Raw genomic sequence first — 19,644 nt, 5'->3', positions numbered from 1 at the left:
ACGATGACGAGCTTGCGTTAGCAAACAGATAAAAAAGCCTGTAAGTATGCTGCGGCGCGGTGTTGTGGCGCCATCTAGCATGCGTTTGACGAATGTCTACTCTTGCCGTCGAGACTGCTATGCCCACTTTTGCGTCTCGCCCCCCCCCCCCCTCTTCACATCTTGTGCTCCTTTTGTGCATGATTACATGTATGGCTCACAAGAAGATTCTGACAAAATTACAGGAACGAGTGCGAACACTTGGAATAATTTGCTATCGCAAGTATCACTCTGCCTGGTTATACATCTTGGATGCATGTATGACTCCAACAGGCTTCAGACAAGAGGTTTCACAAACAGAGCTTGCTGTTGCAAATAAAACATTGATAAAACGAAAAGCAGGGTAGCTAGTCGTTAACATCTCCGTTTACTGTACTCAAGATGAAAGGGACAAAATAACGAGAGAAAGTCCGCAGAACAACCTCCAGCTAAAGAGCCTAACTTCCGTACTTCGTCTCCCGTACAAAACAAGGTTCGTGCCTTCAGTTTGCCTTAACTACGAAAAGAAAAACAGAAAACGACGTGAAGTGAAGCGAACGAAAAGAACGCCGTAGCGGGCCTTATTAATAGTGCGGCGCGGTATAACGTGACACCCGCGACGTCGCGAGTGGTGTAACCGACGTATCTGATTTTGACACGGCACGCTCGCGTGTACGCTCGCACGCCTCCGCGCTCGCGCCACAAGCCTGCGGAGCCAGAGGCGCGCGGAGGAATCCGAGACAAACGGGTCGACAGTCAGCCTTCGGGACATTTTCTTTTTTCTTTTTGCTCCCGATCCCAGTCCATGACTCCGTCTCGCGTGGCTGGTTTGCCGCCGGCTCACCAGCTACACGTTGCGTCCGAGCGCGCTGGCTGTTGAGCGACTCGTTTATTACGGAGGACCGCGCTAATTCCTCCGCTAACCGGAATGCCGCGAGACGCGCAAGGCCGCAACAACGCCCTCTCCGCAAAACTCCTCACCTCGCCTCTCTACTTCCACCAGCCACATACGGGACGGCGTGGGCACCCCGGGACTCAAGCGAGCATGCTGGAAAACGGTCTCGCTCGAGGCTGCACAGTGGTGGGCTGCGTAGTAGAAGCCAGGGCCACGAGCGAAGAGCAGTAGGGGGGGGGTTGGGTTAGCCCCAGGGGTTGACTCTCCGTGGTGGTACGATCGCGAGCCGCGCGCGAGCCTGTGCGGCGGCGCGGAGAAAAAGCGCTTTCTTTTTTTTTTTTCTTTAATTCCCGACATCGCCATAGGTGGCTGGCTGGGCTCGCTCGCTCAGGCCGCTGTGCCTGCGAGAGCGCCAGCGGAAGGGGGTAATCGAGCCTCCCTGCACTCTGTCAGGAATTCCCTCACGTCTCGATCCCGCGCATGGCCGGCGCCGCCAGATGAAGAGAGAACATGCCACGGCTGCCGCAGCCGTCGCTGCGGGCTTCATCTCTGCCGAGCGTACGCGCGCGTGCGCACGAACACACACAAAATCCGCCGAGCTATATCGAGACCGCCCTGCAGCGAGAGAGCCTCGCCTCCCCTTTTCCCCCTCTCCCACTTTCGCTCTTTACTTCTATCCTACATTTTCTCCTAACTTATCGAGGTTTTTCACGCGTCTGGTCTTTCTTGTTCGGTGCTTCGGCAACGTGCTTACTGTCTCTCCACCTGAAATGAGCAAGGACTGTAACGACGGGAGAGTAAGAAACAAATAAAGTGTGTAGAGAGCGGTGAGAGAGAGAGAGAGAGAGAGAGAGAGAGAACAGGGGTGCTCGGTTTCTTCTGTACTGTACGTCGTTTCGACGTCACGTTTAACCAATTTTTTTTTATTCTTCCTGCTTTCTTTTACGCTTTCTCTCTCGTTTTTTTTTTCTCTCTCTCGCTGAGTCTGTCGTTCTTTACCCGCCGTGCGATACAAAATGTCCAAATATAGCAAACCATGGGGAGTACGTCAAGCTATTTGCATTAGAGCTTCAAGTAAATGTAAACGGAGTGTGAGAAGTGCAAGCCCCTGGCTTCGACAGCGCCCGCTGCTCGGAAATGTTTCGAACACGTTCGCTCCTTGACGTTGATTGAACAAGGCATAGTGTGTGAAGACGCTTCCTTGAGTGCATCGTGTCCTGCTTCATCCTATTTTTTTTTTCTTTCGTACGCGCTTGAGTTTGGCGCAGAACGAAGACGTGATGAACTTGTGTTCAAGGCAGCAATGAAAAGATAAAAAAAAAGAACATGTGGTGACCTGAAAAGAAAAATAGGTGAACTAATAGGCGCTGGGGCAGCGGCGTAAAACAGGAATCAGTTCCGGTCCAGTAAGCCCGACACGACCTTTCTCTAGGACATGAGCGATAATTGTCTCGTTTGCTTAGAGCGCGGATTAACTATATTATATTAGTCTTTTTCTTTCTTATTCTACGTCTTTACACCGAATTTTCGATAAATATAGCCTACTTATGTAAACTAACTTACTGTATCTACTTAGTGCTTCTTTAACCACAGCGGGCTCAAATTTTACTTATGTATACGGAGTCCTTGTTGAACAAAAAAAGCGAAAACGATTTTCGCCAGTTTTCTTATCGAGGACTGTTCGCCAGCCCGACAACGGCTTTGAAATATTCATACGAGTCAAACGCTGGATCCGCAAGGGCCTCCCGAGCAGCTCGCGGAAAGCAATCAGAACCGCGAATCGCTCGACAATAAAAACGGCGTTCTTAACAAGACAGGGCACGAGAAGCGACAGAATAGCGTCGCCCTCGAAGCTAATAAAATATAATCTCTGACGTCGGAGCAGCAGTCTAGATGGAAAGGAAATTGTTTGAACAGATGTGGAAGGGGGACAGGGTGGGGGAGAGGGGGGAGGGAAGAACAGTTGTCAAAAAGAATCTTCCTCACGTTTTCGTTTTACTCGCTAAAGCGGTCGGCCATCGAAGGATCCGCCGCTCTTGTTCTCCTGTACGTCTTCTCTTTCTTAGCTTGGAGCGTCGCCACCAAAGGCAACGATTTGAATTGCAAAGGGAAAGCGGAGAGTGACACCCCCACGAACGCAAGAGTGAAAGACAAAAGGAGTAGATAAACGCGAAGACGTGGCCGTTCTTTTGTTCTCCGGAGACGATCGGACAGCTCGCTTCCTCCGCGTCACCGACAGCGGTGAAACGCCGCGGCTGTCGGCGATGGAGAAATGAACGTCGCGGCAAGAAGACGCGTATTTATGTGCGACCTCAAAAAGTGCCACCTCTACGGCGAAATGGGAAAATGCCACCGTTGGCGGAGATCGCGGCCGATATTCTCTCTCTCTCTATCTCGCGCGCGCTTTTTTTTTTTTTTTTTTGCTCTTGCTTGCTTATAAAGGGCGAAATGTCGAATGCAGTGCTAAAAAAAACCTATCGTGCTCGAGAAGGTGTATAACACGTGCTGAAAGCGTTTTGAGAGCGGCGCAACACCTTTTCCCGCCGGCAAGCAAGAGACCAGTGTGAACGCGAATAGTGGTAAAAAACAAGAACAAAGAGGGGGAGCTGGAGTGTTATTCAAAGTCGATAACCTTTACGACTAGTTTCGACACCGTGGCGTTTAGCCGTTACGACATAGTTAACTCTCCCCTCAGGACAAGTGTCTGAAGCGTAAAGCAAGCGAAAGGGGGCGCGATTTATCCTTTCATAAGCAGTAACTGCCAGAACTTTTCCCCTTGAGGTATTAAATTTTCGTTCTTCGCAGATGTTGAATCTCGATTGTTTCATGTGACCGCTTCGATGCTCGCTTATGTACTTCTTCCACAACGAACAGCAAGTATGTGATGGGGAACGAGTCGATATTGTTCGTGCGTTCGTCCGTCACGCTTTGATTCAAGCAAGCAATGACGTGACGTACAAAGACATCTAACCTGGGATGAAACCAGCAGTCACGCATTTTGCAGCCGGGCATACCGCCCAGCATGTCACGGTTGTTTTTTTAGCCCCGCGAGCGTGCAAATAATAGCAGTATATACCTACATTGGGCGCTCCGACGGTTCTCTGTCTTGATACGCGACTGATCATTTACAGCGTTGATCGAGATAAACACCTCCTAGCTATGAACTTGAATGTTGACGAGAGACAGCGCTCGCCACGTTGGTGAGCGTTTTCTGCGGATCTCTCATTTTGTTCTTCTATTTTATGCACTTGCATGGTTTACTTTCTTCCAAACTATATCCTAAACCGCTCGATGGCGGTCCCAGGTTATGGATTCTCGCCAGCTGTGTTGAAATCACCCGCGATTCATTTTTTGTTCTTCCAAGATAAGTTGTTCTTTTAGTGCGCGTACAAACTTCACTTATGGCTGCTTTGCGAGGAGCTTTTAGGTTACATTCGATCTAAAACAGCCTGACGTCGATCAAATCTAAAACGAACTAAAAAATCGCTAAAGGTAGCCTATAATGAGATTTCGATCTTCTGCAAAGCTTGTGGTTTTGTTGGATCATCACACGCCAGGCAATACCTTCTAATGGGGCGGCCAGGTGGTTTGACAGCGCGATCTCTCAAAGCTGTAGTTTGTTATGAGCTTAGCTAATAAAATCTAACGTTTGTAGCAATAGCGGTTTAAGACGTCTCTTCACGTTTCTTACACACAAACACACACGTATATATATATATATATATATATATATATATATATATATATATATATATATATATATATATATATATATATATATATATATATATATATATATATATATATATGGCACGCATTGCCGTCAAAATTTTTTATTCATGTTGCGCGAAATGTCTTTAAGTGACGTGCCAGTCTTCCCGAGGATACTACGATGTGCACTATGCGTCTCAGTCGTTTTTAGTACGCTTGTAGGTATATTGGGAATCTTGGCGTTTACAAAACTATATCTATAACGAAGAGCCCCACGGTCAATCGGTGGGGCTTTTGGCTACAGTATCAGTAATGTTCACGTGTACAGTTGCATAGCGAGGCGTAGGGAGAGAGAGAATTGAGATGCAATGCGGGGGGAGGTTAACCGTAATGGTCATGCTTGTGACGCTGCAGCAAGGAAGAGATAAGGTGAAACAGGAACATAGAAAAAGGACACGTAGGGAGGAATATATATTACACACACACACACACACACACACAGTTGAAAGACTCCGACACTCTCGTGTTCTTTTATATGTGTGTGTGCGTGTGTCAATTCACACACACACACACACACACACACACACACACACACACACACACACACACACACACACACACACACACACACATATATATATATATATATATAATATATATATGTGTGTGTGTGTGTGTGTGTGTGTGTGTGTGTGTGTGTGTGTTTGTGTGTGTGTGTGTGTGTGTGTGTGTGAATTGACACATGCACACACACATATAAAAGAACACGAGAGTGTCGGAGTCTTTCAACTAGGTCGCTTGACCGGAAGAACTTCAGTAGTGACTTCGTCACCTGCTGGTGGGCTCTGCATACGTAGGCCGGCGCTCGTAAGATCGCCTGCCCCCAAAGCGACTGATCGTCGAGGCGTGCCAACGCTGACGCGAGCGACTGTCTCTGGGAGCTGTAGCGAGGACAATGGCACCGGATATCTTCGACGGTTTCAACATGGCAGCGTTAAGAGCGCCGTGTCGCAGAAAATCCGGCGTCGGTGTCGGCATCGGCGCTGGAGCCAGTGTCTGTATGAGAAACATCATCCCGGACTACTCATCCCGGAATACTGATCCCGATCCAGCCAGGCCCTTCGCGTAGCGCGTAGGCGTTACTGAACTAATTGAATTTCTCGATGTAAAATGCGTCAGAAATTTTGTGAAGTACGGCTTCTACACAACCTACAGACGTGATAGCATCGGAATGTAATTTGAATATACGAGAAAACATTATTCTTTTACGCGGAAACTCAAACACAAACCAATTTTCCAACTGCTGCCGTTTGAGGTCTATTTTAGTAGGAGCGGCTCGGCCGCTCGGTTCCTTGCAGCACCATCCAGATGGCGTTGCGATGGTGTTACAAGGAAAAGAAAAGAACCAGAAAGCTAGCCTTCGTGCATAGCGTTCGCCGCCAGCGTTTCCCGGAAAACATCGCGGTTACATAAGCTGTAGTTGCCGGGAAGCGCTAGAAGCAGTCGGGGATCTTTGAATGCTGTCGCGTTCCACTCTTAAAGGCGAAGCTTAAGCGTCCTCCAAATTTTATCGCCACCTCAATTGTGGCATGCAACGCTGTCAGCCGTTCACGGTGCGGCAAACACATGCATTCGTGAAAGGCACTTCAAGCCATACTTGGCAAATAACTGTTGTCATGGTTCTGTGTGTAGTTCAGATGAAATATGGAGTCGGAAGGATAGGTCCACGTGGTGCAGATTGGCGTACCTGAAACCTGACGTATTCCACATGTTGTTAGATACGGGGCCGTTTCCTTAGCCTACTTCGAGTTCCCCAGACCACATCGAATCGCACCACAGCTAATTAAGGAGCGCAGAAGCACGGATACCACATTCCTGAGGCGCGGCACGTGCAAACAAGTTGGCGGCCCCCACTTCGTGTGCCGCCGGTGGAGCTATTCACTGCTTGACTGTTCCCGAAAGGGAAGCGAGAGCCTGGCACTGTTGCGGGTAAAGTGGGTCACCAAGCAAGACGGCTGTAATGCGCCGTGAAAACCTGGCGGCGTCGCCCCCATTCATCTATTGTGACGGCGCATTGCAAGTCAGCAAGGCAAGACCGCAGGGGGACCAAGCAACGACTCTCTTCGCCGGGTGTGACTCCATCGCACGGGCGCCTACCATTGGCCGAAAATGACGACACCCGAGCGGGCTCGCCGATTGGCCGAAAATGGCGTCACCTGAGCGGGCTCACCCATTGGCCGAACGTGACGTGTCTTCGAGACACTGAAGGGCTTAAAAGACGCAGACCGGGAGCAGCAGGGAGGATTCCTAGAGCATTCCTTGATTGATCTCTTTCGAGCTTCTTGCCACGGGCCGCAGCGTCCGAGTTGCTGCCGGCCCGTAATGACTTTAAGTATGTTAATTGACTCTCACTGTAAATAATGTAAATAAACCTCCCAAGTTTTCATCCCAAAGTCCTCCTCAACTCCTACAATGTATCGTGTGACATCACGCGTGAACATTTAGCTGCCACTAATATTGTGTAGTATAGTATAGTATGGAATAGTATAGTATAGTAACACACCGCGGCAACTTAGTCACTATGGCGTTGAGCTGCTGAAGTCACGGGTTCGATCCCAGTCGCGGCAGCCGCATTTTGATGGGGGCGAAATGAAAGTTGTGCACTTATACTTTGGTGCACGTTAACGTATCCCATGCGGTAAAAATCAATCTCGACTCTCCATTACGGCGTGTCTCATCATGAGGCCGTGATTCTGGCGCGTATAAAACCCCAGATCTAATTATTGAAATAGTGTAGCAGTACAGTACAGTTGCAGCGCGCACAGGTAACCGTTACCGCGCATCTCGGTCTGGCGGTCCCCAAGCAGCTGGCCACGTTTCTTCGTGCTTGTGTGTGCATCTACATAATTCCGCGTTCGTCTGCTGGACACACGACCTTCGCCCTCGCACTTGCAGACTAATATTTATAATGGCCGCACATTCCTTCAGGTGACGTCATTAAGGGCCACGGGGCAGGCAGGCCCGAGTGAATCTCCGCCTCGCCGTTCTGCGCTGTACGGCGCGTTCCTCGGTCACATTAAAAAAAACCTTGTCCCCCGCGCTATGCAGGGCGTCGGGGACACTTCTGCCGCGTAACGCCGGCAGCGCGGCAACCGTGCGCACCGAGCTCGGTGCGTTTAATTATGCATCGCCTGACGTTAGCTTCGCCGGCGGAGAAGGAAGCACGCCAAGCGTCACGTCACTGGGACGCGCAGTGATGGCAAAATTATTAATTTTGTCGCTGGAATAGCGCCAAGGTCTTCTGTTCGCCGTCTCCCAGGCCTGTTTGCTTTCTCCGGCGGCGCTGCGCAGGTTGGGTTAAATAATTTAATTTTGGCCTCTCGGCGACAGACGCCGAGGCGAAGGCGGGGAAGGCGAGCCGTGCGTGGTTGGCCCCGCTCTGTAGGAATGCGCAACCCGGAGCGCATATTAATGCGCCTTCCAACCCCCACCCCCCCTCTAACCAAATAACAATCCGGCCACTTTAACGCCTCGAGTGACTGACAGATTGCGCGTCTTCGTGATTTTGCCTGGGGACTCCCTCTGGATGAGCCTGTAGAAGCAAGCTTCGTGGCTGCGCCGTTTTCTGTCTAATAGCCGTGGCATATCAATGAACAACAGGTCAAGGCAATAAGGAATATGATTAGCACTTGAAGATGTTTATTATTATGATAGTGGTCGCTACACCGTTGGCCGCCAATGGCCACGTCTTCATTAACGATTACTTTCGGGATTTCCATGACATGCCTGCCAATGCAACGGTCTTCAGGGACCCAGTCAAGCTGCCTACAGCGGCTTTTAGCCATGAAGACCATCCACATTTTCTGGATAAATGAATAAAGATTGATTGATTGATTGATTGATTGATTGATTGATTGATTGATTGATTGATTGATTGATTGATTGATTTTATGTGTGATGACGCGTGCCGCGTCATCTTATATTCGTAGGCGGGATGGCGACAACGGTGCTGGTTGTTATTACGTAGATGGATGACGCAAGCGCCCGGGTTGGTTGTCGCAAAGTGAATCGCGCACCGTTTCCTTATTTTTTTCCCCGCTTACCGCTTGCGGAACGCGCAGAGTATGCATGCATATGTAGAAACACTTTTCTCCTTGAAAATGGTGGACAGGAGGGGGAGGGGTGAAGTGAAGGTTACATGTGCGAACGAAATAGGACATATATACATAGAAGAGCGCAGAAAAACAGTTCGGTGCACGAAAGGTAGATTTTTCACGAAAGTATTATAACCTGTCAGTAGTTCAGTCCAAAATCTACTTACATTTTTATTTATTTCTTAAAATGGAGATGTGGGCACAGGAGTCAACCTGACGCACGTGCGGTTCGCTACCCTGCGCAGAAGAAAGAAGGTAAATGGTAAAAACAAGGAAACAAAGGAAATAGAGGGAGGGAAGAAGGGAGAGAGGGAGCATCAGCTGCGCACACATACGGTGCTGTACGTCAGGTCCACGCAAGAGGTCATTGGGGTCAGTGGACATCAGAAACAGCGGCTATACACGCCTCGATTTGTCGCCAGGAGGCGCAAATGTGACCACAGTCCAAGCACTTTAGTCACCGAAAAATGTTCTCGAGTCTGTCGCAGTTCTCTCCGTCTCGAAGAGGCTGGCTCGGGTGAGCTGTACAGTCACAGGCGCCATCCATACCGGCGGTCTTCATAAATGTGGGTCAGTCCTCGGGCGTTTCCCGCCGGCATAGAGGCGAGAGCCAGCATTTTCGCACAAGAGTGTTTTATACATCCTGCGAAATATGGGCACCAAGTGCGACGATTCAAATGTTACCCACTTTAAACGGGAAGAATAGAAGCTGCTCGCACAGAACGCTGTGTTCAGCAAGACCCGGGCGCGTGAGCCGGTTGGGGCGAACGACGAAATGCAGTACCTCGATAGCCCGAGCTGGTGGGCTTGACGAGTCAATCGTTTATTTTAGTTCTTGTTGTACACATTTATTTCATGTATTTTTCTTCTTGAAACTTTTGTGTGATGTTAGATTAAACCACTTATTTAAAACCAACGCTCTCTTCCGCACTCCTTCTCTACGTACCTTTAACGCTATGCGTAGGTTTTGAGCTTGCAGCAACTTCCGGAGGATTACACGAGCTTGCATTTTTTACGGCAGCCTCATCTATTTCTTCCGGGCCACTTTCATCTAGCTTGTGGTCGGGCTGTAAAACGTGTGATTATAGAAGACGCGAGAAATTGAGTTAGCGCCGCTCCGAAACGACTCACGGACACAACTTTCGTTCCTCTTTCTTTTTTTTTTTTTCGACTATTCGGGCGGCGTTACATTACGACCAAATCGTCGAGCTTGACGCTTAGAAGTAAACTAGCGACGCGAAAATCTCGGTTCCATCATGTAGACTTCCTTCCGTTTCTGTTTCTTTCTTTACCGAGGAGGTGCCGCTCGGAAAGTATAACTCGGGCGTCTCTCGGCGCATGCGCGGCCACGGCGTACTGCTCAACACGTCGTTCTAGTCCTTATTTATTCATTCATTCGGGCAGCGGTCATTATGACGGACATTTTCGCGCGCAGTAATGCTCGTTTTCATTGCTCCAGCGGCTATTTGTGGCCTCCGCACGGCTTTTTCTTTTCTCTTCTCCACTCCCTTCCCCCTCTCGCATACCCTCTCCCTACGCCGGCCTCGTGCAGCATCCGTTCCCGTGTGTGCCGTAGGGTGGGTACGAAGGAAATACGCTACGCAGATCAGGGAAGGCAAGACCGAGAGAAAAAAAAAATAAAAGAGAGAACCCTGCCCGGCTCGGTTGATGCACTTTGGTCGTGAAAACGGTCGTCATTAATTATTCGCCGGACGGTGCGAACCCCTTCCTTCAAGCAGTACGGCTGGCATGCGTGTCCGTCTCCGGCTTGGTGTGAGCAAGGCATGTTTTTGTTTGTTTGTTTGTTTGTTTGTTTCCGCCGAGCGAAAGTGTGACTGGCAAAGTTTGCGAGCATTAGATAGGGCTCGGTGAAAAAGAGTGTCCCCGGCGATGAAGTTCCGAGGCTTCAGCTCGGGTCTGAATGCTTACGCGTTGCTCGTTTCGTTGCCCGGATAACGTCGCTGTTGCGCGAAGCGCAACGCGCCAAGCGATGAAGCACGTTGTACGTTGGTCTCGCATTTGTACGACTGAACATTGGTAGAGTGAGCGCGCTGCTACGGCGTCGTCTTCTTTGACTGCAGATCGGGCAAATATTCATCGAAGGGGGATGGGGGGGGGGGCGCACGAGCGTTTGTCGCGGACGTCCGAGCCGTTCCCGGAGCCTATTTCTTTGCGTTAATGGCATATATACCTTACGTTACCTGCGATGTGCGTAAATGAAAACTAATATTTCTTGTCTGGCGTGACAAGCCTTCGGCTGAGGGAGCCCTATTTCGAACGTCCCCGTTCGCGGGCACTTCTTGATCTGCAGCATATACACGCCTGTCTATATGCTGTTTGGATCCGACTGCTGGTACGATCTGTTGGGAACTCGGCGCTGACGCCCGTGGTTGTACCTGGGTCGCAAGCCCCAAGGGTAGCGTTGGCCTGGCGGCCTGGGGTACAACTCGAAGCATCCGAAGGTCCCGGCAAAGCATGAGTCGACTGGTAACAACGAAACAACTTGTTTATTTTAACATCGCAAAGAGTTGGCGGTCAGGTTTGACCGAAGTAGAGAGACGGGAGAGCACTTCACTCAACGGAAGAAATCGGAGCCCTCCCTGGCGTCCGGGGGCAGCTGTTTTTATACTCTCGCAGTTGAGGGCAAGAAGGAACCCCTCAAAAGACGAGCACGTGAATGTACAATGGGCTAATGGTGACGCACACTGTCGTAGCGATGCCGTAGCACCATGTCGTGGCGCTGCGCACGATCTCGTAGCACCTGGTCGTGGCGCTGCGCAGCACACTGTCGTGGCGCTGCCGGTCGGACACAATGACTGTAACGAGAAGATGGTCCCTGCTTTGGCATCGCCTGTTTCGGGCACAATGACTGGAACGAGATCCCTGCTTTGGCATCGCCTGTTTCGGGCCCAATAACTGGAATGAGATCCCTGCTTTGGCATCGCCTGTTTCGGGCACAATGACTGGAACGAAATCCCTAGGCGGTCGCATCGCCGCAGACGCGCCTGGAAACACCTGGCGATGAGTGTTGCGGTGACGACGATCGGGCCAAAATGTCCGCCGCCCCGCCGCCGTTGCGCCGGCAAAACCACGTGTCGCAGGCGAAACGCAACAGACCGCCCCGCCGGGGAAAGGAGATCCCGATGGACAGGGGACTGCATCCGCTGTCCGGAGGGATGTCGCTCGATGATGCTCATAACCGAAGTCGGGCGTCCCTTGACGTTTCTTGAGCGCAGCGCACAGAGAAGGCCTCGTTCTCTCGTTCAGGTTCGCACGGGACACTGCAAAGTGACTTCGGGAGAGTTCACATTTTTGTTCTCGTTCCCGGCAAGCGTTAGAACTACGCTGAAAACTCAACCGCTCAGTCAGCAAGCACGGCACAACCCTCACTAAGCCCTGCCAGGCTCTTTCCCCTTTTTATACCACTGCCTAGTTCCTTACAGTAGTCTAGCATCACTCAGAACGCGTCCACAAATTGAAAAATTGCACTAGAAAGCATATCATCACTTTGAAACACTAAACAAAAGCAATATGTTAAAAAAAATCCTGCCTCAGGAAGAAAAACATCAGTAACAAACAATTTTGAGGCTGATTCCTAGGTTAGGGGCTTCGACTTAAGCCATCGGCGTTACCGTTGAGACTCCCCTTTTTGTAACGCACCTCAAAGGAATATTGTTGTAAAGCGAGGCTCCAGCGCAGGAGGCGGCCATTTTTGGGAGAGATGGTCTGCAGCCATTGGAGAGGGCAGTGATCCGTCTCAATGATAAACCTCGAGCCGGCTAGATAGCATGACAATTTCTGAACGGCCCACACGAGACATGCACACTCTTTCTCGGTGGCGCTATACGCCTGCTCACGACTGGTCAGCTTACGACTAGCATACAGGACGGGGTGTTCTACTTCTCCATTTTCCCGTTGGCACAGTACAACGCCCATGCCTCGCTCACTAGCATCGCACTGAACAATGAACCCTTTTGTATAGTCTGGCGATCGTAGCACAGGCTGGCTTGTTAGGGCACTCTTTAGGGCGCTAAAAGCTCTTTCCTTGGTCTCGTCCCAGACGACTGTTTGAGGCTCTGTCTTTCTTAGAGCATCCGTCAGGGGAGCCGCGATATCAGAGTACCTAGGGATGTACCTCTGATAGTAGCCGGCGACACCTAAGAACGACCGAATATCGGTCTTTGTGCGCGGTTGCGGAAAGTCTCGCACAGCGGCCACTTTTATTTCAGAGGGGCGGCGACGACCCTGACCAATCACGTGACCGAGGTAGACAACCTCGGCCTGTGCTAACTGGCACTTAGGAGCCTTTACTGTCAAGCCTGCTTCGCGCAGGCGGGTTAGCACTGCCCGCAAGTGTGTCATATGCTCAGACCAGGATGCGGAGAATATCGCTACGTCGTCTAGATACGGTAAAGCGAATTCTTGCTGTCCCCGCAACACTTTATCCATGAGACTTGAAAAACAGTATGGCGCGTTCTTCAAACCAAAACTCAACACTTTAGGACGGAATGTTCCCATTGGTGAAATGAACGCCGCATACCTACTAGCCTCTTCTGTAAGTGGAACCTGCCAATAACCCCTGACAAGATCTAGGGTGGAAATAAACTGAGCGCTACTAACTTTCTCAAGGCGCTCCTCGATGTTAGGGATCGGATAAATTTGATCCTTAGTGATGGAATTAAGCCTGCGGTAGTCGACGCAAGGACGAGGTTCCTTGCCCGGTACCTCAACTAAAATCAAAGGGGAGGTATAATCACTCTCACCTGCCTCAATAACACCGAGCTGTAGCATTTTCTTTACCTCAGCCTCCATAATATCGCTCTGGCGGGGTGACACCCGATACGCCTTGGATCGTACTGGCTCTGGGGAGGTAAGTTCAATATCATGAGTAAGTACAGAAGTCCTACCAGGCCTCTCAGAGAACAGACCTTGAAACTCTTGTAATAGCTGGTGTAGTTCGGTTTTCTGCTCAGGCGACAGCGGTGCTTTACTGATAAGGTCACTAATGACTTGACCGGTGTCTTCCCTGTTCGTCACTGAGCCTAGTCCCGGAAGCTCGACCGGAAGCTCTTCAGGAACGTTTACCATCATGCACACCACTGCTTCCCTTTGTCTATAAGGTTTGAGCAGATTACAGTGGTAAACTTGCTGTGCTTTCCGCTTTCCTGGCAGACTTACCACGTAGTTAACGTCCGACAGTTTCTGAACAATTCGCGCTGGGCCCTCCCACTGCACGTCTAGTTTGTTGTTTAGCGATGTGCGCAATATCATGACCTCATCGCCAACCTCAAAACGACGGGCCCTGGCTGTCCGATCATAATAAACCTTGGCCCTCTGCTGGGCCTTTGCCATTGCTTCACCTGACAACTCCTGTGCCCTTCTTAAGCGTTCGAGGAGCTTAAGCACGTACTCCACCACGACTGGGTCGTCGCCCCTACCTTCCCACGATTCTCGAAGCATGCGAAGCGGAGATCGAAGCGAGCGACCGTACACCAGTTCAGCTGGCGAAAACCCCGTAGCCGCATGCGGCGCGGTCCTTAAAGCAAACATCACCCCAGGCAGACACAGCTCCCAGTCAGTTTGATGTTCAAAACACAAGGCTCTCAACACGCGCTTCATGACGGAGTGGAGCTTCTCAACGGAATTCGACTGTGGGTGGTACACTGAGCTGTGTAACAGCTTTACCCCACACCTTTCGAGAAAAGTTGTCGTCAAAGCGCTAGTAAACACTGTGCCCTGATCTGATTGAATTTCTGCAGGAAAACCAACTCGCGCAAATATGGACAGTAGTGCATTAACTATCTCAACTGAGCTGAGTTCTTTAAGCGGCACTGCTTCAGGGAACTTTGTCGCTGGGCAGATCACAGTCAAAATGTGTCTGTACCCCGTGGCTGTTACCGGCAGAGGTCCCACAGTATCAATAACGAGCCGTCTAAAAGGCTCCGTAATGATAGGTACCAATTTCAACGGCGCCCTCGATTTGTCCCCTGGTTTGCCCACCCGCTGACAAGTGTCACATGTCCTCACGAAATGGTCTGCGTCCCGAAAACACCCTGGCCAATAGTACTCTTGCAAGAGACGGTCCTTAGTTTTCTTAACTCCTAGGTGTCCGGACCACGAACCCCCATGTGACAAGCGCAACAGATCCTGACGATAGCATTGAGGCACGACCAGCTGATCGTACTCCACTCCTCGGCGGTCTAGATACTTCCGGTACAGGACTCCACCTCTTTCCACAAAACGCGCAGTTTTCCTGGCGATACCTTCTTTGACATTGCAGCGCACGTTTTCCAGGCTGCCATCCTTTTTTTGCTCGGCTATCAAAGCCGTCCGGCTGACTTTTAGCAACCTATCAAGTCCGTCTGACGTAGGCGCGATGACCAAATCAGTAGATAGCTCTTCTAACTTTCCCGCGTCGGGATTTTCCTCTCCAGTATCTGGCGCCTTCAACGCTACAGACTCAATTTTATTCTGTTCGGGCGTGCTCTGAATATCAGCTTGCTGCGCCTCTGACCCTTTTTCGTTGTTTGATAACGTCGGCCCCGCAACTACCGCCTTTGCAGCGAGCTCCCGAACCTTCGATCTGGTTAAGGCCTGAACACTAGCTTCACCAAACAAAAGCCCCTTCTCGCGCAGGAGGTGATCGGACCTGTTTGAAAATAGGTACGGGTACTGGGGTGGCAGCATAGATGACACTGCCGCCTCCGTCTCAAGCGCTCCGAAAGGTCCTTCAATAAGCACTTTTGCTACCGGCAGACACACGCTATGAGCTTCCACGGCTTGCTTGATCCATGCGCACTCGCCCGTGAACATATGGGGTTCTACGTAAGACGGGTGAACTACATCCATCGTAGCTGCGGAATCGCGAAGCACTCGGCACTCTTTCCCGTTTACGAGGAGGTCTCGCATGTAAGGCTCAAGAAGCTTCATGTTCTCGTCAGTGCTGCCTATTGAAAAAAACACAACTTTTGGTGTTGTTTCCGGACACTGCGCCGAAAAGTGACCCGGCTTCTGGCACGTATAACAAACGCCCGCTCGCCTCATCTCGAACCGCTTTCTGCGTTCGGCTTCGGCTGCCGTCTCTTTACGTTTGGTCGGATTGCTTTCACTCGCATCCTCACTACGCGTGTCCCCCTTAAATCTCATGGGCGTGAACCTTGGCCTCTCAGACTTGGAGCCAAATTCACCCTTTTGACCGTCCTTAGCTCCGCGAGCTCGACGCGTCACAAACTCCTCGGCTAGCTCAGCGGCTCTAGCCACCGTACTCACGTCTGGCCTATCCAAGACCCAGTATCGCACGTTCTCCGGTAACCGACTATAAAACTGTTCTAGCCCGAAACACTGCAGAACTTTATCGTGGTCACCAAACGCTTTCTCTTCTTTGAGCCACTCCTGCATGTTCGACATAAGCCTATACGCAAACTCTGTATATGACTCACTTTTGCCTTTCTCATTTTCCCGAAACTTCCGACGGAACGCCTCCGCAGACAGCCGGTACTTTTTTAGAAGACTCGATTTCACTGTGTCGAAATCCTCTGCCTCCTCTCTATCCAAGCGAGCGACTACGTCGGCCGCCTCGCCGGGTAACAAAGTGAGCAAGCGCTGTGGCCACGTTTCCCGAGAGAACCCCTGCTTCTCGCACGTTCGCTCAAAGTTAACCAGGAACAAACCAATGTCCTCTCCAAGCTTAAACGGCCGCATCAGGTCCGTCATTTTGAACAATACGCGTTCTCCTGCACCGTGTGCCTGACTTCCATTACGAGCGCGTTCCATCTCTACCTCGAGACGCTTCATTTCCAAAGCGTGTTCGCGCTCTTCTTTTTTCTCTTGTTGCTCTCGCTCTTTCTGTTCTTTACGTTCACGCTCTTCTTTTTCTGTCTCCCTCTCTTCAATAGTCTCAAGGCATTCCGACAGCTCGTCATCCTCAGCCTCTAACTCAAGAATAGCCTTTAGCAGTTCAGGTTTTCTTAGTTTGTCTGAGACATCCAGACCCAACTCTCTTGCAAGCTCCAACAATTTCGGTTTGCGCAACGACTTCAAATCCATGGCTGCTCTGAATGCTGCTTTCTCTACTGCTTACTATTGTCTTGCCGCAAACTAACCCGGCAGCAACGACAACCACAATTACCAGCTCTGTTTCTGACACTAACAAAAAGCCTGGCAAAGCTCAGAAGAAGAAAGTCCCGCACTCACCAAACCTCGCAGGCAGGAATTCCGCGCAGTCGTTCCGCTGCAGGCAACCAGTCGTCACACAGGGCTCGTTGCACTGCTCCCGGATCGTCGTTGAGCTGCTCAGCATACTGTCAACTGCATCTCTTTGCTGCTGGCCTCCGTTGTCGTGATCTCGCCGCTGGCAGACCGTTGTTTGAAGTCGTAGGCGATCTCACCGCTGGCAACCAGATATTTTGGATCGCGACACTGGAGCGATCGGTTGGGAACTCGGCGCTGACGCCCGTGGTTGTACCTGGGTCGCAAGCCCCAAGGGTAGCGTTGGCCTGGCGGCCTGGGGTACAACTCGAAGCATCCGAAGGTCCCGGCAAAGCATGAGTCGACTGGTAACAACGAAACAACTTGTTTATTTTAACATCGCAAAGAGTTGGCGGTCAGGTTTGACCGAAGTAGAGAGACGGGAGAGCACTTCACTCAACGGAAGAAATCGGAGCCCTCCCTGGCGTCCGGGGGCAGCTGTTTTTATACTCTCGCAGTTGAGGGCAAGAAGGAACCCCTCAAAAGACGAGCACGTGAATGTACAATGGGCTAATGGTGACGCACACTGTCGTAGCGATGCCGTAGCACCATGTCGTGGCGCTGCGCACGATCTCGTAGCACCTGGTCGTGGCGCTGCGCAGCACACTGTCGTGGCGCTGCCGGTCGGACACAATGACTGTAACGAGAAGATGGTCCCTGCTTTGGCATCGCCTGTTTCGGGCACAATGACTGGAACGAGATCCCTGCTTTGGCATCGCCTGTTTCGGGCCCAATAACTGGAATGAGATCCCTGCTTTGGCATCGCCTGTTTCGGGCACAATGACTGGAACGAAATCCCTAGGCGGTCGCATCGCCGCAGACGCGCCTGGAAACACCTGGCGATGAGTGTTGCGGTGACGACGATCGGGCCAAAATGTCCGCCGCCCCGCCGCCGTTGCGCCGGCAAAACCACGTGTCGCAGGCGAAACGCAACAATGCCAACAGCCGCATAAGCATCGCAAGGCTGTGCATTCTATCAAACATCGTTCGTTCACCACAAACTACGTCATGCTTGCCGGGTGCCTTATGGGATAAAACGGGAACAAAAAACGACATGCGGGATGCCACCGGCGTCGCCGAACAATAATGGGCTGCGGCCGAGAGAAACGCACGTCGTCCTTTTTGGTCGCTCGCAACACCTTGCGCGGAGGACAATGTGATTCACCCGAGGCCCGTGAGCACGCAAGTTTTATTTCATTATTTTCTTTCGCCTTTGTTTCCTTTCGATACGCCATTCTTTCTCCATCTTGGCTCGCTTCGGGTGTGTCCAGCTGGCGGAAAGCTTGTTTCCATATAGAGAGGATCGGTCGTCCCCGCCACCACTGCCACCGCCGAATATTTCGCCAACTTTCTGGTAAAAAGAGAAAGAAAGAAAAAAAGGAAAGAAATCGGAAAAAAGGTAAAAATTCGCGAACGAACAGCGGGTAAAACGGTTTTAGGGATGCCCGGGGCAGTAGAGCTCGGGGAACCAAAGCGGGAGTTTCTTCGACCACGCGTCATCGTTTCCTGATTTATGACGGAGACATGAAGAAGCAAAAGAATCAAAAGTGAGGGAGAATGGGTGGGGGGGAGGAACAGGGGCGAATTTTTCTCCGCTTTGTCTTTCGGGACGACGGGCCCGCGGCTTGGCGCTTTGGAATCTGCGCTTTTTCTGCGCCGAGATTGCGTGTCAGGGAGCACGGTTGGGTTGTTTCGGCGCCGCCCCTGTTCCCTCATCTCCGGGCCACGGCCGAAGCTGGCACGACTTCCTTCATTGTTTCATGCGCATCTATAGACGGTGCGCTCCGACGAGCGCGTTTTTCGCTGGCCGCGTCGTCGGCAGTGCGCGGCGTGGTTCGCCCCAGAAAGAGGGAGTCCCTGCCGCGTGGCTTATCGAAGCTTTATTTTTCAGTGGTTCGGCTGCGTCTATTTTCTCTTGCCCCCTACGCTCCGGCTCTTCATTAGACTCATACTAGGAAACGGGTAAAATGTGGTGGTCTTCAACATCCAAGCGCTGTCGGACCTACCGGCGTTGAAGCGGACGGACGGGCCTGCCGACCGCCGACTGATGAAACAAACAAACAAGCAAACGGACAGACAGACAGACAGACAGACAGACAGACGGACGGACGGACGGACGGACGGACGGATAGCTAGATAGATAGATAGATAGATAGATAGATAGATAGATAGATAGATAGATAGATAGATAGATAGATAGATAGATAGATAGATAGATAGATAGATAGATAGATAGATAGATAGATAGATAGATGGATAGATCATGGCGTCCACTGCCAGGGTAAAATTGTATAGGGAGACGCTTGCGGGGTATATGGAGGGCAGGGGTGTTTTTCCTGACTATGTCAAAACAAACGTTTGTTTTTCTTTTTCAGATTCGCTATTCTTGGGACTTACTGTGGCGGTTGCTGTCTGTGTTGAGTACAATACCTACCTTCAATATGCTTTTTTTCAGCCAAAGTCATTATTCAGTAACGCAGAACTAGAATGTGTGAATCTGCGAAGAGGTTTGAGCTTAGCTAGCTTTCATGCAAACAGGTTCGTACGAAAAACACCGTATTTTATTTCAAATGCGAACTAACGATGCAAACCCAACAAGCCTGGCTGGTTCCAGATATC

General features: G+C 50.8%; 1 long non-coding RNA gene across 1 annotated transcript in view; it reads left to right on the top strand.

Moving 5' to 3' along the window:
* LOC142581992 (uncharacterized) overlaps nucleotides 1-19,442 on the top strand; it is a 137,773-nt gene extending 118,331 nt beyond the window's left edge. The window contains exon 3 of the long non-coding RNA XR_012828344.1: nucleotides 19,401-19,442. This is a non-coding gene — a long non-coding RNA (uncharacterized LOC142581992). The remainder of the gene's footprint in view (nucleotides 1-19,400) is intronic.
* The last annotated feature ends 202 nt before the right edge of the window (nucleotides 19,443-19,644 follow it).

The sequence above is a fragment of the Dermacentor variabilis genome, chromosome 5 (genome assembly GCF_050947875.1).
Source record: "Dermacentor variabilis isolate Ectoservices chromosome 5, ASM5094787v1, whole genome shotgun sequence".
Lineage (NCBI taxonomy): Eukaryota > Metazoa > Arthropoda > Arachnida > Ixodida > Ixodidae > Dermacentor > Dermacentor variabilis.
The sequence above is the reverse complement of the archived record's forward strand: the minus strand, read 5'-3'. Positions and strand labels throughout refer to the sequence as shown.